This window comes from Zeugodacus cucurbitae, chromosome 6 (genome assembly GCF_028554725.1).
Source record: "Zeugodacus cucurbitae isolate PBARC_wt_2022May chromosome 6, idZeuCucr1.2, whole genome shotgun sequence".
Taxonomy (NCBI): domain Eukaryota; kingdom Metazoa; phylum Arthropoda; class Insecta; order Diptera; family Tephritidae; genus Zeugodacus; species Zeugodacus cucurbitae.
The window spans coordinates 7,662,489-7,687,615 of record NC_071671.1 but is presented as its reverse complement, the minus strand read 5'-3'; the positions used below and the strand labels follow the sequence as shown (position 1 = coordinate 7,687,615).

Here is a 25,127-nt window from a genome sequence, read left to right as displayed (position 1 = left end):
TTTTGAATGAAAATTTGGTGAACATTTTTCGCCTATTCGTACACTCATTAGCGAGTATTGTATCTTATACACATAGTATTCGAAAATAATTATGAGTTTATTGACTTTCGATGAATGCGTCCATTTTGTATACATGCAGTAATAAAAAAAAAATAAATACTGCTAAAAACAAGCCATATTAACTGCTTAACTTTGTCAGCAACTGTACAAAACGGTCTCTAATACTTGTAACGGCGGCCATAATAGCCGTTGCCTATGCCTTTAAGTATTGCCACATAACACTTAAAAATAGCTAATTCTTTGCCACTTTATTTTTGCTTCCGTTCATTTGCCGTTTTTTTGCTGTTGTTGTTGTTTTTATTAAATTTTATTTTCCACGTTTTTGTTGTAAATTGTTTTTCAACAATGAATTTCTACATTTAAGCATTTCCAAGCCCAGCCAAAGGCATATCGCATATGTAAGTATGTATTGGATTGGATACACGACACACATGCATACATACATATGTATGTATATAGAGGCAGTAGTAAGGCGCGCAATCAACGTCTATTTATGTATGCATGTAGTAGGTGTCACAGTAGTAAGTCGGTCAGCTCAACTGTCAAATAAAATTTGTCATGCCGTCAAACTAAGCTCAACCCTAAAACCACAAACGAAACAAAAATACAAAAAAAAAGAAAAAATAAAACAACAAACACACACAAGCTGCCATAAGCAATAAAATAAGCGAGATATGAGCATATCTACAACAACACATACATCTATTTGACTGTGTTTGTTACTCCGCAGCTCAAATGAGCGTATAAGACACGCCCCAGAGTGTGCGCCTAAGAGTAGACTTGCGCCTCAACGCAATACATTCGCACAAACTCAGTGTAGCGGCGCTCTTTTCAAGTTGAAGAGTTCTAGACGATCACAAGTCTCCACTTTGTGGCGCTCTTACGCTCTCAAGCCTGGTTTCGTGCTCAACTGCGCGACAACTTGCACACTCTTTTCAGCCGCTCTGTGGCATAATGTCGAGTTGTTGGGCAAAGTGTTTGCTCAGTTTTTAAGTTTCACTGTGTCATCGCTGATCGTGCCAATCAGTAGCCGTTCACGAGGCTTTTCGACGTCGGCACTTTCTTGGTGTTGGCTTAGAAAAAAAACTGTTTTTTACTCAAGTGACTGTTTCTGGGTATATTTTTGGAGAATTTGTAGTAAAATAATGTGTGTTGTAAATTGTTAGTGAATTTTATAAATTACAAAAAATGTGGATCAAGTAATTGCTTGCAGATAAATTGGTAAGTTGAAAAAAAAAATTATAAAAATATTTTAAAAATAAATATTAAAACTATTTATTATATTAATTATTATTGAAAAAGTGTGCTTCGATGGTTACAGAAATTAAAAAAATAATAAGTGCGAAATATTTATCAAGCCCTTAAGTGTCTAAACGGACGTCGCAAATAATTTTTAGTAAAACTGTATTGCTTTATAGAAAAGAATAGTGATTTTTTATATTTAAGAACGCAATGTAGCGCTTTCAAGTGATTAGAACCGTGAATTTAAAATTTGAGATTTTTTATTTGATTTGTGAAAATATTTGAGATATACAGGTAGTTACGATACGTAGACTCGTTTGCCTTCGGAATGGAATTCACTTCCAAAGAGATCACTGATATAAACCAATTCCAGTATAGTCAAAGTGTTGCATGAATGGCTAAAGTTTTTTCATACGATTTTATAAATGTTTTAATTAGTCGTGAGCTCGAAAACTACTGCAGACAACAAAAATAGTCCATGAAGAAGAAAAAGTTCTACCAACGTCAGTGTTTCGCTAGGCAGCTAGCGAATAAGTAGAGTAGAGCCTCTAAGTGAAATTAAAAAAACCCAAAAAAAAAAAATGTTTACAAATCTAACGGCATTAATTTGCAGAACCCTCGATTAACCAAATAAACTAGGCACACATATATAGCATCAATTTATGTGGAATTTCGCTGAAGTATTTATAAAAGGTGTAGTACACATTTAAATACAATAAGCTGAGCTGAGAGAGTATATAAGTATGTATGTATATATTCATCTGAGTACATAATTGGTGCTTACAATTTTGTTAAGTTCTAATGCGATATTCTCCTATTCATTGTATATTCGATTACCAACGGACCTTGGGGTGGATTTCCTATTGCATAAAAATCTTTAAATATTGTTCGAAAACTGTGATCGAATCAAGAATGTTCAAAATCTTCTAACAATAGTGATTATAAATGAATTTCGTTTAGTGTTTATCTATAGCCAATTCAAACTAGGAGTTGGTTGTATCAGAAGAGTAATTCCAGACAAGTTTGCCGATGTCTTTTGCCAGTTTTGTTGTAATAACATTAAATTGTAACCAAATAGTTTTTGGAAACCTTGATCGGACTTACAATCTTTAGAAGGATATGCATGCATATATAAGGGACGTACTGATATGTAGACTCAATTGCCTTTGAAATTAGTTACTTTCGCATCATCATTGAACCTTGACTACTCATCAAGGGAGACTCATTGGTCGTAAGTGTGAATTTTGAGAAACAATTGGGGCTACAAAAGATTTTAACTTCGTCTACTTTTCAACTGAGAACATTTTTGTTTGTGTCTTCAAAAGGAAACTTCTATCTGGGAAGAATTTCATACACCTACGCGCAGAAGACAATATTTTTGTATCTATACCAATCATCAAACTTTTCATGGGATTTTATAGAAAACCGAAAAATCATCGCGTTTTTTTCTTTTAGTTACTTCAATGGGGATTTCATATTTTAAAGGCTTTCAAACTCGATTATGATTAGTTACTGGAAATTGGCTGCCATTCTATTGCATTTGGAGTGGTTTAAAGATATTTTATATAAATATTAGCCCTCAAGAATATTTACCCACATAGGAACTGAGGTAATAGAGATTGAGATAGTGATTTGATTTCAAATGAACTAAGAACGTGGCATTGATGTGGATATAGTGGATATCAAGCCAAGCTTTTGAGGCATTGATGTGGATATAATGGATATCAAGCCAAGTTTTTGAGGTTAGACTGTGGTTTATACTGGTCCCTAGAATATGTGCGAGCGAATTTAGTACCGTTGGTTTATTGAGGTAACCCAAACTCTCAATAAAAGGTACGAAATTATGAAAAAGCTATGCGAAAAGAACGTTTGGTTAACACCCTTTCACTTCCATAGAGATATTTGTGCAAGAGATACTGTCAACGACTTCTAAGATTTAAAACAGTAATTTGCTAGTCGAAAAAATGTGTGAATCAATAGAGCAATCTATACCAAACATAATCCTTCTCTTTTTTAAATACATGATTTAAAAAGGCTTCCTCAAATCAAGAGAATAAAATTATTTCTATTGGAAAATAAATGTAATTTATTACCAAAGTCAACCACCACTTATCGCATATTGCCTTATTGCTGAGCGAAAAGTGATTTATCAAAACATTTACGGGCTCATTTGATGCATGAAACTACCGTAAAACGCTACGCAATGCACGTGAAAAGCTTTACAAACGCACACGATTGTACTTGAGCATTGAAGATGGACGGTCGGCTCTGAACGATGAGCGCGCAGTTTGGTTGACCCCACAGCAGATGCACTGGCGATCGGTTGGAAAGTGATTTCTTGTTTTGATTGCGCCGACTTTTCGGCCAAATAAGCATGAAAGTATATGCAAGCATATATGTACATATGTATGTATATACTGTATTGGCAATTCTTCATATGCGAATTTTTGTGCATATTTAATGCGCCAAAGCGCATGTGCATTGTTTAACCCGTATGCAGATTTTGCTCTGCTGGCTTCTTGGCGTCACCGCGTGTCTCGCTGCTCTTTTCGCTGTTGTACGCCAGTGTGTCCCTGTCCACACAGGCAATAGCAACAACAAGCACAGCGACGAAGGCATTACAATCAAATCTAAATTATCTTATATTACATTATTTCATAGTTTTGCGGGTCAGATGTCAACGACATTAATTTAAATGCAGCGTCAATAAATACTCGTACAATTCAATTTCTAACAGTGCTTGCTTGTGTTTGGAGTTGCAAAATTTGCCGCCGCAAACAAAGCGAAAGGATATAGGAAGCATTTAAAACGGAATAGAGTGTTCACCCGCTATCTAAGACGTACAGTATATATGTACGTGTACATATGTGCTCATAAAGTGAGGTTAGGAAAGAACTTTGTTTTTTTTGTTCTTCCGCCGCAAACACATAAATTCAATCAAAAGACAGTTAAATAAATTGTATTCTTTTTTTTTTGTATAGTTTCTGTGGTTAAACTCCCATTTAAGACTACACACACTTTGTGCAAATGTTTATTTTTAGTAGTCTTAAAGTAGACATATTCCCGTTTAGTGTGTCTTATTTTAAGCACAATAGATCAGCGGTGTGTCTAACCTCAAAGCAAAGTAAATAATAATAATATTAATTCTATAAATAATTTATAATATAACCGACTGTAGACGTAATAGTTTCAAGAAGAGGATAGATATGAATTTTTCGGGAAGTGAATAGTTAGGTTAGGTCAAAGGTTAGCACTGCAGAGAACCTAACTTAGACCGCTTTAACTGTCGTTTGTGGCACCCAACGTGGCTACTAATGGATCACAAGTCTCCCACGATTCGATAAAGTGCTTGGACTCTATTAAATAGTTCTCAAGATAGGCATAAGATTAAGAATGGTCTTATGGATTTTACTCGAAACTTTTTACCGTTTTAGGAAAATATCTTAATTTAATGTTGATCGTCTCTACGGTGCAGAAGCTTGGACGATGTCAACATCAGATGAGACGACACTAGGAGTTTTCGAGAGGAAAATTTTGCGCAAGATTTATGGTCCTCAGAACATTGGCAACGGCGAATACCGCAGACGATGGAACGATGAGCTGTACGAGTTATACGACGACATTGACATAGTTCAGCGACGACATTGACATAGAGACAGCGGTTACGCTGGCTAGGTCATGTTGTCCGAATGGACGAAAACACTCCAGCACTGAAAGTGTTCGATGCAGTACCCGCCGGAGGAAGCCGAGGAAGGGGAAGGCCTCCACTCCGTTGGAGGGACCAGGTGGAGAGCGACCTGGTTAAACTTGGGATCTCCAACTGGCGCCGAACTGCGAAGGAGAGAGAGAGGTGGCGCACTATCGTCGATTCGGCTATAACCGGCTAAACGGTTGCAACGCCTATCACATACATACAATGTTGATCGGAAGAGGAATCATACTCCGACTCTGTACTTAACTCTAACACCTACACCATCTCAGTCGCCAATCCGTACTCAACCAAATGGGACTTGTCCCAAATAGTTCAAATAGTCTTCAAAAGGAATGGACTAGACATTTATATAACTTGAAAGAAGTCATAATAAGATAAGAGAGTAGAATAAGATTTGTGATCTTTCGGCGCTTCTTACGTATTTTCGTAAACACCAAACAAATATGTATTTTTTTATGAGAAACTCTGTCTCTGTGAATACTGTTTAAATCCGCACACAAATATCCAATAAACTCGGGTCTATACCGCAAAGTATACTTTCGCTGTCAAGGGAGTGAAACGAATTTACAACTATGTATACTATCTTGACAACCTCTTGGAAGCATTTGTGTATTGGGCGCTGTAAGAAAGCTAGAATATATTATCAGAATCCCCCGAAGACGGCCCATTACTCCCAGTTGTAAAAAGGAATTAGTATTTATTCAATAGTTCAATAGGTTGAAGGCCTCAGCTAGCACTCTTGAACTGAGTTAAAAAGTATTTATTGACCCGAAAGGATGACTTTGACCCGATTGAAAATTTCTACGGTAACAAATTATTGAGAATATATAATATGAATAGAATAATAGATCTCAAGAAAGAATTGATATGTAGCCTTCAGAATCGTACAGTCACAGCCATCATGACGAATTTACAAAAATAACTCTCTAGTGGTCATTACCACTATGATAAGGTTAAGATAGATAGATCTGTATACATGATTGTTTATAAATAGGTCCTATGATGCAATATACGCCCGATGGTATATAAAGATATCCCTTGATGCAATATATACATATGTATCTATAAAGTAGTTTATCGAGGTCCTGTATTGTACTTAGTGAAACGTTATTGGTAATATAACTGAAGGCCTTAAGGCTTTATGTGTTTCCACGTATTCGTGGTGTACGCTTTCGTATTCGAATACTAAAAGACCTCTAAACTGTTTGCTTTGCAGGTGGTTCTGCTACTGGCACTAAAAATCGTTTTAATGTTGTTCGAAACCTGGGATCGAATCAATACTATTCCAAATGTTCTCATATTAGTTAGTTGAACTATCTTAGTAAATAAAGAGATCCTTTGATGCAATATATATATATCTATAAAGTAGTTTATCGAGGTCCTGTATTGTACTTAGTGAAACGTTATTGGTAATAAAACTGAAGGCCTTAAGGCTTTATGTGTTTCCACGTATTCGTGGTGTACGCTTTCGTATTCGAATACTAAAGGACCTCTAAACTGTTTGCTTTGCAGGTGGTTCTGCTATTGACACTAAAAATCGTTTTAATGTTGTTCGAAACCTGGGATCGAATCAAGACTATTCCAAATGTTCTCATATTAGTTAGTTGAACTATCTTAGTAAATAAAGAGATCCTTTGATGCAATATATATATATCTATAAAGTAGTTTATCGAGGTCCTGACATTCAGTCAAGTCTATTGTACTTAGTGAAACGTTATTGGTAATATAACTGAAGGCCTTAAGGTTTTATGTGTGAATTCTCAGATGGTCTTGCCAAGTCTGTGCTGTCAAACGGACAGAGGGAACTCCAGTTACATAACCTTGAGGAATGCTTAAACTGCAATATTCAAATTCAGAAATCTAACTACTACGGCTCATAGAAAAGTTTTGAACGCTATAAAAGCGGATTATAATGTTTGCTGATGGTGTATCAAAACTATAGACGACACCACTTGTTGAATAGTAACAAATTATATACCAGAAATTGTAAAGGCAATTCAATGAAACATTTGAGAAGGTCACATGATCGTTTGAGTAGGCCGCAAAACGTAGTTTAGAGTCATTTAAAATTTTATTAAAAAATATAACGAGATCATTATTTAAACAACAAGACAGTTGTTGTTGTTGTTGCAGAGAAGCAACCACTTAAAACAACCAACGCATTTTATATAATCAAGAAATTGGTGTACAAATGAGAATCGATCAACCACAAGAAAAAATATTTATATACAAAAGTACATATGTATTATATGTATGAGAAATATATATAAATACAACTGAATTGTGTGTAGGCAGTTTAGTTGATTTCGTAATGTCACGAAACTCTCTGCAACCAGTGAACTCTTACCATACACAATTTTTTTTTTTTTCGTACATAAAGGTCGTCTTGCACGATTTACGCTTAATTGCAAGCTAATTGCATTCTTGATATACATTTTATAATCAATAAAAATAGAATTTTACGTGCAGATGTGATGTCCCACACACAAAAAGCAAAAAATACAAGAAAAAAATTAAAAAAAAAGACAACAACAAAAAAATTTCCAAAACAGCAGAAAATCGACTGACCAAATGCCAATGTTAAATGGCATATAATGTCGCATAAATACACATAAATATGTTTGTGTGTGTACATATATAAATGATCGTTGCTGTAGCGACTAAAAGCAACCACGTTTCAACCGGCAGTTGTGGCAGCAGTGAGGCAATCAGTAGGCGCACAAAGCGATTAAATAAGCATAAAATAAACTCTTCACAATATCGATCATACGGGCATACAGGCATACATACATACTATAATATAAGTTTATATGTATGTATGTCAGTATGTTTGGGCGCTTTTTCATTTAATTTTTTTACAATTATTTATTTTTATTTATGTATTTCGAAAAGAAGTGTTGCATGAAAAGTTTATGTGCCACAACGTATACATACACACATATGTACATACAAACATATATAAATAATAAGTATATAAAGCTCCTATGATGCATTACGCTAGTCTAACTGACGGGCGTCTTAGAACGGCTGAACGCAGAGCTAGAGTCAGTGCTCAGTCGCTATGGCCATTTACAAACAAATTGATCACTTTTACACGCAACAGCAGTAGTATAATATATAAGTACAACAACAACAATAATAAAAAAGTACAACCAAAAAAAAAAACAAAATAAAATAACAACAACAGCCAACAAATAATAAAAAGAACAACAACGCAGCAAAATAATTGCAAGCTTCCAAATAAGGATGACACATGTGAGGTGAGGAAGCTATAACTTCGTTCAAATGCAGCGAAAATCATTTGCGTTTGCACTTTCCATTCGATTTAGTTGAAAACTGCAACATTTCATCAAAAGTAAAATTCACAATTTGTCATATGAAAGCCGAAATTTGATTAGAAGATCCATATGGTCGCGTTGATATGTGGATGATATGACGAGACAGCAACTAAAAGCCAATAGTAGCAGTCACAACAGCAGCAACAACAGCAAACAACAATCGATGACAGTCGACAGACCAACCGTACAACAAGCGGCGCAATGTGAACTCTAGCAGCACGGCGAACAGGCACACACACACACAGACAGCCACTCACAGTTAGTGGTACAAAGAACCGCAGTCTGCTTGCAACAGTGGCGCAAAAAAAAACAAAAAAAAAAAAATTAAAAATAAGCAAACTGCATGCTAACATACAGACTAACGATCGTCGATCGGTTGTGATCAGGCCAATCGATCGATCGGTTACTTTTGCGTTTATTCGCTTGCTTGCATATGTGTTTGTTTGTGTGTGTGGCCGACGATCATCGTTGATTATTGCGCTGTTGTTGATTGTTGACTGCTGTTGACTGTTTGGCTGCTACTGGCGAACATATGATCGTTGCTGGTTGGGGCGACGTTGCAGCACGCGTTCGGTAACACACACAGACACGCATGAGTTGCATGCAGACATACACACGAGTACATGGAGTCATATTGTGCGACTAACTTGCAAGTAGTTAAGGTTATTTGGGGGGGAAATGTCAAATTTTAGAAGTCAAAAGAGACAAATGGTAATAAATATAATAAAAACTTGTAAAAGCAATGGTAGAAAAAAAATAAATAAAATATAAAAAATAATAATAAAAATATTAATGAAAAATATAAAATATAGAAATTATAAAACATTAAAAAATATGAAAATATATTTATTAAAAATAAAAATAATAAAAAAATATTATATTGAATTTTTAAAAATATAAAAAATATTAAAAAATATTAAAAAATAGAAATTATAAAACATTAAAAATATGAAAATATATTTATTAAAAATAAAAATAATAAAAAATATTATATTGAATTTTTAAAAATATAAAAAATATTAAAAAATAGAAATTATAAAACATTTAAAATATGAAAATATATTTATTAAAAATAAAAATAATAAAAAAATATTATATTTAATTTTTAAACATATAAAAAATATTAAAAAATAGAAATTATAAAACATTAAAAATATGAAAATATATTTATTAAAAATAAAAATAATAAAAAATATTATATTGAATTTTTAAAAATATAAAAAATATTAAAAAAATAGAAATTATAAAACATTAAAAATATGAAAATATATTTATTAAAAATAAAAATAATAAAAAATATTATATTGAATTTTTAAAAATATAAAAAATATTAAAAAAATAGAAATTATAAAACATTAAAAAATATGAAAATATATTTATTAAAAATAAAAATAATAAAAAAATATTATATTGAATTTTTAAAAATATAAAAAATATTAAAAAATAGAAATTATAAAACATTAAAAATATGAAAATATATTTATTAAAAATAAAAATAATAAAAAATATTATATTGAATTTTTAAAAATATAAAAAATATTAAAAAATAGAAATTATAAAACATTAAAAATATGAAAATATATTTATTAAAAATAAAAATAATAAAAAATATTATATTGAATTTTTAAAAATATAAAAAATATTAAAAGATAGAAATTATAAAACATTAAAAAATATGAAAATATATTTATTAAAAATAAAAATAATAAAAAAATATTATATTTAATTTTTAAACATATAAAAAATATTAAAAAAATAGAAATTATAAAACATTAAAAATATGAAAATATATTTATTAAAAATAAAAATAATAAAAAAATATTATATTTAATTTTTAAAAATATAAAAAATATTAAAAAATAGAAATTATAAAACATTAAAAATATGAAAATATATTTATTAAAAATATTAAAAAAATAGAAATTATAAAACATTAAAAATATGAAAATATATTTATTAAAAATAAAAATTATAAAAAAATATTATATTTAATTTTAAAAAATATAAAAAATATTAAAAAATAGAAATTATAAAACATTAAAAATATGAAAATATATTTATTAAAAATAAAAATAATAAAAAATATTATATTTAATTTTTATTGTACATAAAAAAATATACTTTTCAAATAAATTATAATAAAAAAAAATAAAATACTAAATTTAGGAAATAAAATTATAAAAAACATTTTTTAATAACAAATTTAAAATAAAAAAAAAAAAACCAAACTATATAACAACTTATTGAAGATGCACTATAAAACATTATTACAAAAATAAAATAAAAAAATAGCCAAAGTTATTGAATTAAAAAAACACCAAATTATAAAAAACATATAAAGTTATTAAATAAAAAAAAAACAATATAATAAAAAACTTGGAAATATCAAGGATACCAAATAAATTAAATAAATTGCAAAAGTGGTGAAAAAATCAATTCGAAGTTCTATAATTAAAAATATCAAGAAAACTAAAAAAAAAAATATTTAAAGTATTAAAATATAAACAAATATAAAATTAAATTCAAAAAACCACTACATATTTAAAAAATTAAAAAATGTAAAAAAAAAAAAAATTAAAAAAAATTATTATTATGAAAATAATATAAAAAATAACTCGAAAAAATGCTATATAATTAAAAAATCAGGATATCTTACAAAATATTATGAAAAATTAAAAAAATAAATACGTAAAAATACTAATTAAATATAAAAATTATGAAAAATAAAAAAAGATCAAAAATAATTATTATTTATATAAAAATTAATTCATAGAATGAAATGAAGACTTCAAAAAAAAACAAAAATTATGTGAAAATAATATACAAAAAAAAATTTGGAAACTTTAATATTTGTGTATCCATTGTAAAAATATATAAAAATAAATTAGAAAAATACAAATATCTAAACAATAATAAAATCAAGCCAATTATAGATTTAAATAAAATAATATATAATTGTATAAACAGTGTGAGAACGGAAAAAAATTAAAAAAAGGGTTAAAAAATAGTAATAACTATTCAAAGATGTTGGCTTAAAAATTAAAGATTTTTGATTAAAAAAAATATAATAAAAAGAAATATTTATTTACATAATTATATTTAATGAAAACAAAATATTAATTATTTAGAGAAATAAAATAAAAAATACTAAGAAATTGTAAGCTTATACAAAAAAAAATTATAGGTGTAAATTAAACAACAAAAAATTAAAAAATATATAAAAATCGAAATAAAAATTAACAAAAAATAATATAAAAAATTTATAAAAAAAAATAGAAATAAACAATAAAAATAAACATTAACAAAAAACTAAAAATTAAAAAAATAAAATAAAATCTAAATATGAGCAAACAAAGAAATCAACGACAAAACTCCTAAAAGCGTTGCACTCACTGTGACGCAACGACGGAAGCGAAGCGCACAGTGGCCAATAAACACAAATAAACAAGCATACACATACACAAGCACGATCATGCCACAAATAAAACAATAAAATTACACACAGTCAAGCATACATTGCGGCGGCACTTAAGCTTTAGGACACGCGCAACTCACAACTCACAACTTGCATACAAGTACCAGCACCGCAGCAAGTAATGTTTTAATATTTTTTGGACCTTCTCTGCTTCTCATTTCGGCGCAGCATTTTTTCATCGCCTTGAGAATTCGGTAGTCAATTGATTTGACAACTGATAAAAAAATGTGATAATTTTAAGTAGTCTTAACCTGCAAGCTACTGTAGCACGCCGTTAAGCAGCTCAAATGCTCAGATTTTAACATTGCACAACAGTTGCAGATTTTGGCGAAAAAAACAATTGAAAAAATAAAATAAAAAAAATAAAGTTAAAATCGAATGAAACATGTGTACGTTCACACGAAGTGTCCTCAATAACGATTTTGCTGATGTGATTTTTAAGGCATTGAAACGGGAAAAAACGAGGTGATCGTTTGAAATGTGTCATAAAATGCAGTAGATGTGTAATACCAGTGAATATGTATAGATTTCTTTATATTGAAGAACAGATGGTAGTTTATTGTGTTCTTAATTAGAACAAAAGTTATTAATAATCATTGTAAAACCTTTACAAAAAAAATTCGGGAAATAAAAAAATAATTTTAAAAAATTATAATTTTTTTTTTAATCTGGCAACTAAAAATAAACGAAAAAAATTCCCGAAAAATATATTTTTAAAAATTATTTTTTTTTAAATATAATTTTTAAAAATTATTTTTTTTTTTAATATAATTTTTAAAAATTATTTTTTTTTTTAATATAATTTTTAAAAATTATTTTTTTTTTTAATATAATTTTTAAAAATTATTTTTTTTTTATCTGGCAACTCCACATAAAAAATATTTCTTCTAAAATTTGTTGATTTGAGACATTCAGGTTAAGTTAGAATTGTAGGCAGATCTCTGGAATATACAGAAAACCTCACTTATACAGTTTTGAGCGATGTCCTTTGTGATACCAATAAGCTCCTAATGGATCAAATACCCTTTAGATTCAGCTAAACTCTTGGAATCTGTTACAAACTTCGCTAGGTTCGCCGAAAGTGAGCCTTCCAAGGTGTCTCAACCTCAGTCTGATAAAAGCTGGACAGTGGAGGAGTAAATGCTTAGATGATTCCACCTCGCCCTTCATCCAAACAGCTTTGGCAATTTGCATATACCTGGATTCCAAATCTGAATGCATTGGAGCACATTGGACCGAGCTGAGATTGCTTTTAAGACACTCAATTATATATAATAATAAATCAGAAAATACTAAAAAATATGTAGCATACATTTGGGAGCCAAAGAACGAATTTTAACATCCCCAGAAGTAGATTTGTGTACCAAAAGGTCAACCAAATCCATCAAAGCTTTAGGACGCAAACATATACTTGTAGCAGGTATTCTAAAGCCAACTGGGGTCAATAAGTTTTTGTTGATTGGTTATACATAATAGTGCAGCCTAGGTTCGAGTTAAACATTCCGTACTGGCTGCTTTCAATATTATTATAAAAGACTTTAGAAAGTATTCTTAATAAACTTGAAAATCCAAAACTGAGATTTTTGCCTCAAGTCCTGCCTTAAGTCGATCGTTCTGTAGAATTTGTTTCTCCAAATGCTTTTCTAATTTACAAAATAGTAATTTGGCGTAATCAGATTTTGATGTTGTACTTTGCTGAATGGAACCTTGGCACCAAACGATCTCTCGACTGTTTTGTTGAAGAAGAATAACATTCCCACGAGAGTCAGTCATTCCAATTTTTTTTTGCCTGGTTTAAATAAGCATCCGTTTTGGTATACCCGACGGTCGCCGAAACGGTCTTCTGAAGATCGTCGGAGAATATGACTATGTGGTTGGAGGAAGGCAATACAACTACATAGAACCTATGTCCGATTCTAGATGTGACCAACATCAAAAAAAGTGAAGTGAAAAGCGTTAACGGTAAGCCTACTGTTGTTTTAAATATTATAATAACGGCTCTGAAACCGTATTACTACATATTTCATTAGTTGGGATGATATACAAATATGTTGTCATCTCAAAGGCATTTGTCGTATGTAAGAAATTTTTGAAGTTAGACGCAAGCTAAACTAGTTTACAGAGGACGGCTATATACATATATGAAGTTTTAGAAGTTCGAAATGCAACAACATAACTACACGAACGAAATGAGTACACGTAAATGAGCAACTTTTTGACTTGAATAGTGAAACAGAACGGAAAAACATGTCAGGAATCAGCCAAGCAAACAATAACGCCTATTGAGCAAAGACAAAACATGGAATGACCAAATGAACATAAGACAAAAATTGTGGTTAAAATACCACACGTGCCAAAAATAAAAACAACAACAACAACAACAAAAACACCGAATGCAACAATGCGAAGGTGCAATGTTGCAGGTACCAAACCAACAACAACAACAGCAAAATTGAAGGAAAAAACACAAAAAAAAAACGAAATGTAATGGATATCCAAGCAATTCAACGGATATTTAGTGAAACACACCAACGGCACAGCACCACGCTCGCATTAAGTCATATTCTATGCCATTCGCTCGTCGTTTCGGCACGTCGGCGAAAAAAAGGTGTGATGGCTGTTTTTTAGTGTTAGTGGACATCAAGTTGACGCACTAAATCCGTGCATGTTAAACTCGCGTAAATGCGTTTCAGTATTTTAAGTATTTTCACAACGCGCTCTGCTCATGCTGCGCGCCATTAGCCTGGGCGTAGTGGTTAACTCGAAAAAGTTACCAGCAGTTAAGCGCGCTACTATACACAAATTAAATTGAGATAAATATCGGCGCATAAGATTGGGTACAGCTGTGATCATTGCAATGGGTACGGCATAAATATTAATGTGTTTAAAAAATAAGGTTTTTTTTTATTTTTTATTTTTGAAAAAAAAAAATATTTATTCATTCTTCTACATTAATGTTGTCGCCTTCAAAATAGTCCCCATTCGATAATATGCACTTATACCTAGCGCTTCTTCCAATCGTCAAAACACTTCCCAAACTCGATTTTTGGCATAACTTTTACCTCTTTCTTTTCCTTGAAATTCCCGTTATTTTTTGAACATACCACATCTGATCTACATTTTTATATCCAACTTTTTTAATAAACTTTTTACCTTGACGCAACTTCTTCCGTCAAAATTCAATAATTCGAAGTTTCCTTGAACTGTGGAATATTGTGTTAGGAAAATTGAGAAATTCTCAGTAACAGAGCAAGATATATACACTTAAGTCGTAATCTGCGGTTGAACTTAATTGAATAATTATTTGAAATGAACGGTGTAACTCGCTTTACAGTTAAATGTGAGTGATCAATGGTTAATATATAACCTCATCTGACCTATACTGTTCATATACACTTTCACCACACAATCGATTGATGTAATTTCTTGAATTCTATTAAGATTTAAGATTAAGAGAGGCTCGTCATTTTTTTCCTAAACCCCCACTCCGAAAACTACTTCCATTCCTTTAAAATGCTTCACTCTGATGATCTGACGGGCATTTCCTAATCTAGCATGAAAGTCCAAAGACAGTTTAAAGATTGCTAGTTGTCGGAGATGTCGGAAAAACTGAACTTGGCGAACCTCCATTATTGCTTTAGTACATTTGAAACGTGTCTTTTAGATTTGATACATTTGAAAAATGTATTGGAACAGTAAATGAGTTGTCGAATAGACGTATAGATTATTATCAAAGTTTCCTACAGATTCTTAAATGTTTCTAGTCTAACAAGAGAACAACAACTAAAAATGAGCTAATATTCAATGTCGAGGAGTTGGATGAACACATTTCAAAAATTTCAAAAGAGAATATATACAGAAACCTGGTTGTATTTGAAAGCACTACTGCGTTAAAGACATTAAAAATTAGGTAGAATTAAGGCAATTTCTGCATCGCAAATCCGAAAAATAATAGTAATTAGTATAAATCGAAGTGAGAAAGGTAAACGTGAGTATTAATTTGGGTCAAATTCGCATACAAATCGAGAACATTTTTCTTAATCTTTGAAAGATTTAGAGATTACGTTCGGAATACAGTTAAAAAACTGTTAAAGTATTTAAAGATAAGGTTCTTATAGTATCCCAGGAAACGTTTGAAATTATTATTTATGTTTATAGTACCCATAATTCGGAGTCAGTATTGTTCAGGAATCTTAAAAACGCACCAGTTATAGAGTAATAAGATAGAGCAAATTTTAGAATTCGGTTTCTGAGATCATGGTATGGCTAATGGGAAAAGGGAAAATAATTTCCTAGTTATTTACAAAAAATGTTCTATTGTAGACATCTTTCAAAGTATATATGTCACGAGAAGCTTCTTCAAATCCAACTAGCGTTTTTGAAATTCGTTTAAACTTAGAGGACCCATAATTCAGACTTCTTCTTGACTGGCGTAGAAACCGCTTAAGCGGTTATAGCCGAGTCCACAACAGCGCGCCACGCATCTCTCCTTTTGGCAGTTTGGCGCCAATTGGTTATACCAAGCGAAGCCAGGTCCCTCTCCACCTGGTCCTTCCATCGGAGTGGAGGTCTCCCTCTTCCTCGGCTTCCACCAGCGGGTACTGCATCGAATACTTTCAGAGCTGGAGCACTTTCATCCATTCGAACAACATGACCTAGCCAGCGTAGCCGCTGTCTTTTTATTCGCTAGACTATGTCTATGTCGTTGAACAACACATACTGCTCATCATTCCATCTTCTGTGGTATTCGCCGTTGCCAATGTTTAAGGGACCATAAATCTTCAACAAACCTTTCTCTCGACAACTCCTAGTGCCGTCTCATCGGATGTTGACACCGTCCACGTTTCTGCACCATAAAGTAGGACGGGAATGATGACGGACTTGTAGAGTTTAGTTTTTGTTCGTCGAGAGAGAAATTTACTTTTCAATTGCCTACTCAGTCCATAGTAGCACCTGTTGGCAAGAGTGATTCAGCGTTGGATTTCAAGGCTGACATTATTATCGGTGTTAATGCTGGTCAGACTATGGAACCGTAAAAACACACCTGTTATACCATAGTCGAAGGTCACTAGAGCAAATTTTAGCAAAAAATATTCAGTATTTTGGTTTCTCAGATCATTGGATGGACAATGAGAACATAACTTCCTGGAAATTGGTCTAAACTGGTCTAAAGCGTTCATAATCTCGAGGAAATTGCAATGAAAACAAGAAAAGCCTAATTATTAGGTTAAAAATTAAGCACTATTTGGGTTTCGCAGATCATATGATTGGAAATTATTTCTATAGCGATCTTTTTATAGTTTACCTTCTCAAACATAACCTCAAATTAAAATATTATTTTTAATTCAAATCACAAAAAGTTCACACGAAAATCGTAAATAATTGAAGAAAATGTGCAAAAAAGTCCGGGCGCAACCATTTTATTGACCAGAGGCGTATATATAATTGTACGTATGTATGTATGTATGTAATTCAACGCATTTAAGTGAGCAGAAACAAACAATTTGATTTGCAATGTGCAAAGGTATCGTTTTAAGTGGACTCCTCCCATGAACGCGCCGCAGCAATAACTCAACAATAAACACCAGGGCGAAACCAACAACAAAAACAATAAAATGTGAGCATATTGAGTAGGACAATAAATATTGAGACATCTACATACATGTCTGTACAAGTGCAAGTGTATTGTTGTTGCAACAATAACCACTCAGTCAGTCAGTCAGTAAGTCAGTCATACGGTGAGGCGTTGTCAGCAAAGCTACAGCCAGCCAACCAACCAGCCAGTGTAAAGTGTAATATACGTTAATTCACAAATAATTGCAGACCGCCAAGAAATGAATTGCTGATGCGGCGCCAACAACGGCGCAACGAAAAGGTCGTCGGTCGTCGCTGCAGTCAGTCGTCTTGACATCTTAATGACAATCAAGCGTAAAGGAAGAACTATGATTTTTTTAAACTTACATTGTTGTTGTTGTTGTTAGTTTTTTTTGGTTTGTTTTTGCTTAAACTGTGTGTCAACATTTTATTAATTTTTTGATTTAGTTGCTGTGGTTATGTGGCATGTTTGTGTGGTGAACAAGTCAAAATTGTATGCAAAATTGCTGGAGAACATGTGTCTACATAATCATAACTACAACAACACACAGCAACAAATATAGCATAAGAACAATATGTTTTATGAGTTGTTAGCCGCGGTACACACATAAGACCCCATATAAGTTGGTTGGCGGCGCAGCAGCAAGTAGAGTCATTTCGGTAGACACAACACACATCCGAGCAATCACAATCATCCGAGCGACAATACAAGCGAGACGCACTAATAAAACAATAAAGCAAACATGAATATGATAATGCGAAAATAGTACGATACAATGCTATGAAGTGGAACGCTGTGACAACAGACGCCTGCGCAAGGCCTATTAGTTTGGGCAAAGCAAGAAAAAGTGTGCAAAAAATCTCGAAAAAAAAAAAAAATAAAACGAAATATAACTACTTTTCGCATTACAAATACACTCAACGCGCATGCGCTTGCCGAAATTCATTCGTTTGTTTGTGCTTTGCGTGTCTGCTCGGTGTGTCCTTTGTGCTGCTCGTTTCGTTGGCTAGAAAGCTCTCATTATTGTTCTATAATGATTGCACAGGCAGGCGGCACTGTGCTGTACAGCGCTTCAGTTCAATTAGATTTAAACCAAAATTGCATAAATACTGTTCATTTATGCATTTGTTTGCAGGTAAGGTATGCGCAATACGATGAAAAGGCAGCGCACCGTGTGCTTTAAGGCAGTGGGAAAGTAGTAAAAATTAACAAGAAAGGAAAGGCTAAGTTCGGGTGTAACCGAACACTTTATACACCCGCAAATTATTGAAGAAATTTTATTAAGATAACGCACAAATTTGCCCATAAATTCGGCATAAAGTTTAATAGAATAATGAAAATCCGTCATATATAGATATGAGAGCTGAGGTAATTCCTGAACCGAGTTCATTCAATTTCACCAGCAAGGTACACTATATCCAATACTATACGCTTACTTAATTTTGCTAAGATATATCATATATTAACCAATACATATGTGCGGAATAAAGCCCAACGAATTTTTGAAAAACCTATAATTAGGTATATGGGAGCTAGGAGATTTTATGACCCGATTTTAATAAGTTTTGGAACAGAGACACACTATTGTAAGAAAATAATTCCCTCTGAATTACATTAAATTATCTGAGAGATTTACCCATATTTTCGGTTAAAATTTAACCTTAGGCCTTGAGTTCAACATATTCGATATCTGGTGCCTTGAAAAGTTATAGTCCGTTTTCGACAATTTTTTCCAAGTGATGCCACAGATCATATACAGTATTTGTGTAAAGTTTTATTTCGCTATCTTCATTGGTTCCTAATGTATATATTATAAAGTGAAGGAATCAGATGGAATTCAAAATTGAGTTATAAGGAAAGTAGTCGTGGTTGTGAACCGATTTCGCTCATTTATTTAACCGTGTTGTCTGGGTGCCAAGAAAATATTATATACCGATTTTCATTGAAATCTGTCGAGTAGTTCCTGAGATATGGTTTTTGACCCATAAGTGGGCGATGCCACGCCCATTTTTCATTTTGTAAAAAAGTCTGAGTGAAGCTTCTTTCTGCTATTCTATTTCTTCTGTAAAATTTAGTGTATCTGACGTTTTTCGTTAGTGAGTTAACCCACTTTTAGTAATTTTCAACCTAACTTTCGTATGGGAGGTGGGCGTGGTTATTATACGATTTCTTTCATTTTTGGACTGTATAAGGAAATGGCTAAAAGAACCGACTGCAGAAAGTTTGGTTTATATAGCTTTATTGGTTAGCGAGTTATATACAAAAAAACCTATTTGGGTGCGGGGTCACGCCCACTTTTCAAAAACAATTACATCCAAATGTGCCCCTCCCTAATGCGATCCTATGTTCCAAATTTTATTTTCATAACTTTATTTATGGCTTAGTTATGACACTGTATAGGTTTTCGGTTTCCGCCATTTGGCGTGGCAGTGGACCGATTTTGCCCATTTTCGAAAGCAACCTCCTCAGGGTGCCAAGGAATATATGTTCCAAGTTTCATTAAGATATCTTAATTTTTACTCAAGTTATCGCTTACACGGACAGACGGACAGACATCCGGATCCACTCGTCATCCTGATCATTTATATATATATAACCCCATATCTAACTCTTTTATTTCTTGGTGACACAAACAACTACTATGTGAACAAATCTATAATACTCTGTGCAACATGTTGCGAGAGTATAAAAAAAATAATACAAAAATTGGTTATTACTCCCACTGTGTAAATATTTCCAACTCGCTTAATTAAATTGTTAATTGTTAATTCATGACATTAGTTGAAGAATTTGGAAATATTATATAAACGATATTTGTTAGCACCTCAGATTCTAATGTAGCCACATTTACCGAAGGAATTATGATATGGGAAGTTAATACCTCAGCGTTTCACTAGATAACAATATTCAACTAGATATTTTTATAGAAAGTATTATATATAATTTTAGAGAAAGTATTTGCGAAATTCAACAAAAAAAATTTGAACAAATAGAATTTATAAGCGAAGTGGAACCAAAGATCCCAAGAATAAGCAACGCTATACCATTATTCAAGGGGTTTTTCGAAAATATAAAAAAAGAGAAAAAAATCAACGGTTTACGCCAATAAAAATTTCAAGGAAATAAGTGAGTCCTATATTCAGGTCGACAACTTTGCTTCCGCCGTTTTTTTTTTTTGTAAATTTAAGTTTTTTTTGTATAAAAACGGTTACAAAAATATTATTCAAAATATTGGCCGTCGCTAGCTACTACTTTTGACCATCTTTCTGGCAGCATGCGTATTCCGTGCACATGTCGAGAATTCGGCTCAAAAAGTGACATTTTCAGTAGAGAATAAGTTTGGGATGCAAACAGATCTCTACAAATATTTTTTTGGGTTAATGTTGACACAAATGTCCAAGATCGATATAAACCAATTTAATCGACCAGTGCTTGACCCTAGATACATTCCCGCAAATGTCGAGAATTCGGCTCAAAAAGTGACACTTTCAGTTGAGAATAAGTTTGGGATGCAAACAGATCTCTACAAATTTTTGTTGGGTTAATGTTGACACAAATGTCCAAGATCGATATAAAATGATTTAATCGACCAGTGCTTGACCCTAGAGACATGTATTTTATCTTAAAGTATACGTTCTTAAGAATGCTATCGAAAATTTGTATAGAGATTTAAGCAGTAGAAGCGATTAACACGAAATCATGTTTTTCTGAAAACGTCGTTACGGTGACATGGATTGCAGAAAGATTTTTCAACCTATTTCATTTTGTTTGTTCGTAATTTATTTGTCGTGCCCTTAAACGATTTAATTTTTTCGTTTAAAATTTCATATCAATGTTATGAATTGCATTGAACATTCTGAAAAACAAAGTACAATTAGACTTGGTCTGGGTACCCGGCCACAGGAACATCGTCGGTAACGAAAGCGCAGACGAGTTGGCAAAAACAGGAGCCGTTCTAGACAAATCCGATGCTGAGCCAATACCACGCCCGCTAGGAACGATCAAAAGATATGGCCAAAATATGATAAGACTAGATCTGGGGTATTATTAAATAGGTCCAGGAAAAGTATTTTCAGACTTACAGCTACTTTAACGGGTCATTGGTCATTTAGAGAACATGCAATGAAAATGGGCATACCCTATAATAATATTTGTCGAGGCTGTGAACTAGAGGGGAATAAGGAAACAATATTCCACTTTCTCTGTGCCCTACCGCAGATCCGACACAGGACACTTGGAATCTATCAGACATCAAGCCTTGAATGGATGTCCACTAAAAGCATATCGGGCATAAGTAGCTTTATCGAAAACACAAAGTGGTTTGAACGGAATGATGAAACGGGATAATAGTAAATTATAAGGTCTGCGAATAGTGTATCAAAATGGCACATCTAGTGCTAATTGAGCCATAAAATTATATGGCTGCACTCCTACCTACCTACCTATGAATTTTTCAATATATTTCATCGGATTTCAATGAATGAAATGATTTTACAGATTAGACATTGCACTATGCAAGACGTATACCAAGTATTCAATAAAAGTATGGCTACAAAATCAAAATTTTCCCCATTTTCCCGCACCTCAACATATATGTATATAATAGGAAACAACTATTGAGAAGTATTTATTAAGACCCTAAGAGGGTTTGGAGAATTCATAGTAGCAAATAAATGCCGACAACGTAAGCTTAATGGCAAGGTCATATAAAGTACAATTTAAAAGGTAACCGAAAGCAAAATAATTTCTTCTCCTTTATAATAAATTACATTGGAGTTGGGAGGAGAATTGTAGGAACAGTGGAGGATTCTACGAAAAATATATGACGAAGAGGAAAAGATCATGTATTTTACTAAAGAAAATGCATGAGAGAAAAGCCGACAATCATATTTTCTTAAACATTTTAACAACATTGATATTATTACTCAAAAATATTCGAAAAACACTACACAACAACACACAGTGCCTCTATAACATACTTATGCGCATAACTAAATACTAACTCCTCCGCTGTAACAATCTTTTCATTATTCTTTCAAATATTTACGCAAGACAAAGCTCAACGATTGTCGTTTTCTTTTGCAGAATCCGCAAGGCGTATTTAAGAGACGCCACCAACGTTAAGCCGCTGGCAAGTCAACAAGCAAGCATAAAAGCCTACAATGGAGCAATGCCAGAAGCAACAACAAATCGAGTATGTGTGAGCTGAGCTCATATCTACATTGCCACCGCCATCACCGCGTGGTTGTTGTGCTTTAGAAAAAATGCCGAATTCCAGAAGCGACTACTAAACAATCAATTGGATTACAAAAATAGTACGCTTAGGCGACGATATTATCAGAATTGCGAGCAGCAAGCGCTGCAGCTGGATGTAGGGAAATGTGTGGCTGTGCAGGAATAAGAAGAAGAAGAAGTACCAGAAGAAGACGCAGTGGGCGCAACATTCAACTAAGTAGACGATGAGGTTGACTATTGAAATTAAGAGGGCATAAGTTGAGCACACACATGCACATGCGTTGCTATGAGCGTGCGCTCGCGCTTTACCTTTGAAGCACTACGCGTAACAAAACGAAAGCTAAGGCGTTCGGCCAGTCAACGCGCAACGCGATGTGCTACCGCGCGCATGCGCCCATCCGCACCGCACCGCCGCGCGCCAATGCTATTATACAAACGTAACGAAGTAACGAAATTGTTCGATGGTACGCGCCCGCCAAAACTGCACAAAGGTGAATACAATGCGGAATGCTTTCTAAGATTCTTGTCGTGGCTGAGTAAATGCATTTCGAATATTCGTTGTTGGCGGCATTGGCGCGCAACAGCATCAATTGCGCAAGCGCTGACTGGCCAAATGCCGCGTTGGCAGGCAGATGAGTCAACAATATCAACAAATACAAGAACTACAGCAACAAAAACAATAGTTGAAAGCAGCCAAGTAGCTGCCGTAGTAGAGGTCGAAAAATCATATGCCTAGTCAAAGGATAAAGCTACGATGGTTGTGGCGGCGGCGACGGCGACAGCCAGCAAACGCGTGCCGTTGTTTTTCAAATGCTTTGGTTGCTGCCGCCACCGCCATTGCCGCCATCAGCGCGTTCGTTCGCTAACTGCCACGCAATTAAATTTACGAATGCCGCCCAATGTAGAAGCGCACGTGGTCACCAAATAGTCGACGAAATTAACGAAAACGCCAATGAAATGCCACAAGCGGGCGTGGGGGCGCATCGGCGCATGATACGCAATACAAGCAGCAAGCGCTGCTGCTACTTACTTGAAAGCAAAGGGCGCTCGTATGAAGGTGGGCCGTTGAAGGTTGTCGGTTATAGGGCGTGCGCAGGAAATTCATATGCACCACACACAAGCATACATATGTGCCTATATATTTCTTTTGTATAGTTGTGTGTGTGTGTGTGTTTGTCATGCGAATTAGCTGCAGCTGCGCGCTGGAAGTTCAATGCTTCCGCGCATAGATAAAACAAATGGCGGCTAACTTTGGTACGTTCAATTTCAATTTGTAGCGGCATATTGGTATACTGTACTCGTATATATTTGTTAATGCGTAAATAAAAATATATAAATAAAACAAAATAAAATAAAATAAAATAAAATAAAGTAAAATAAAATAAAATAAAATAAAATAAAATAAAATAAAATAAAATAAAATAAAATAAAATAACATAAGATAAAATAAAATAAGATAAAATAAAATAAGATAAAATAAAATAAAATAAAATAAGATAAAATAAGATAAAATAAAATAAAATAAAATAAAATAAGATAAAATAAAATAAAATAAAATAAAATTAAATTAAATTAATTAAAATAAAATAAAATAAAGTAAAATAAAATTAAATTAAATAAGATAAAATAAAATAAAATAAGAAAAAAATAAATTAAAATAAAAAAAAATAAAATAAAAGAAAATAAAATAAAATAAAGTAAAATAAGATAAAATAAAATTAATTAAAATAAAATAAAATAAATTAATATAAGAAAAAAATAAAATAAAATAAAATAAGAAAAAAATGAAATAAAATAGAATAAAATGCAATAAAAATAAAACAAGAAAACAATTAAAGAAAATAATAAAATTAAAGCAAACTATTCAAAAAATAATTAATGGAAAATAAAAAATTTAGAATGAAAAATACAAATTAAAAATCATAGAATAATAAAAAAATAATGGATATTAAAAAATGATAAGCAAAATAAAAAATATGAAAATTAAAAAAATAATGCATAAAAATTAAAAAAAATATATAAAAATTTAAAATCATAGCATAATTAAAAATAATGAAGATATTATTTTAAGTTACACAGATATAAATAATAATTTAAAAAAATTCATATTAATAAAAATTATAAGAAAAAATAATAATTCAATTAAGTAATAAATTTTAAAATTCAAATCAGTCAAGATTTATAAATTTTTTTCAACAAGTAAATTAGAGTCACTATGCAAGTGCATATACCAGTAGAGTAGTTTATATGTACGAGTATGGTATGTCGATTGTCGCTAAATATTGAATGTATGTAGCTAAAAACCATTGTTCGACCGCTTGGAAATGCTAAGTTGACGACGTCTATTAATATATTAATGAGACGCCATGCGGCAGCCGAAAAAATCATGAAAGAACCAAACCATATATGGTAGTCACGGTAAGAGCGCAGAAACACACACACACACACAGCAACAAACGTGTAAAACAG

The 25,127-nt window shown here is 32.4% G+C and overlaps 1 protein-coding gene and 1 long non-coding RNA gene across 2 annotated transcripts in view; one reads left to right on the top strand and one right to left on the bottom strand.

The window, feature by feature from the left end:
* Positions 1-25,127, bottom strand: part of LOC105210343 (serum response factor homolog) — a 52,173-nt gene that overhangs the window by 8,979 nt on the left and 18,067 nt on the right. The gene's annotated exons all lie outside the window — the stretch shown is intronic.
* Positions 1,060-23,583, top strand: LOC128922488 (uncharacterized). The gene is made up of 2 exons (XR_008471702.1): positions 1,060-1,281; positions 22,509-23,583. It is a non-coding gene; the product is annotated as an uncharacterized LOC128922488 (long non-coding RNA).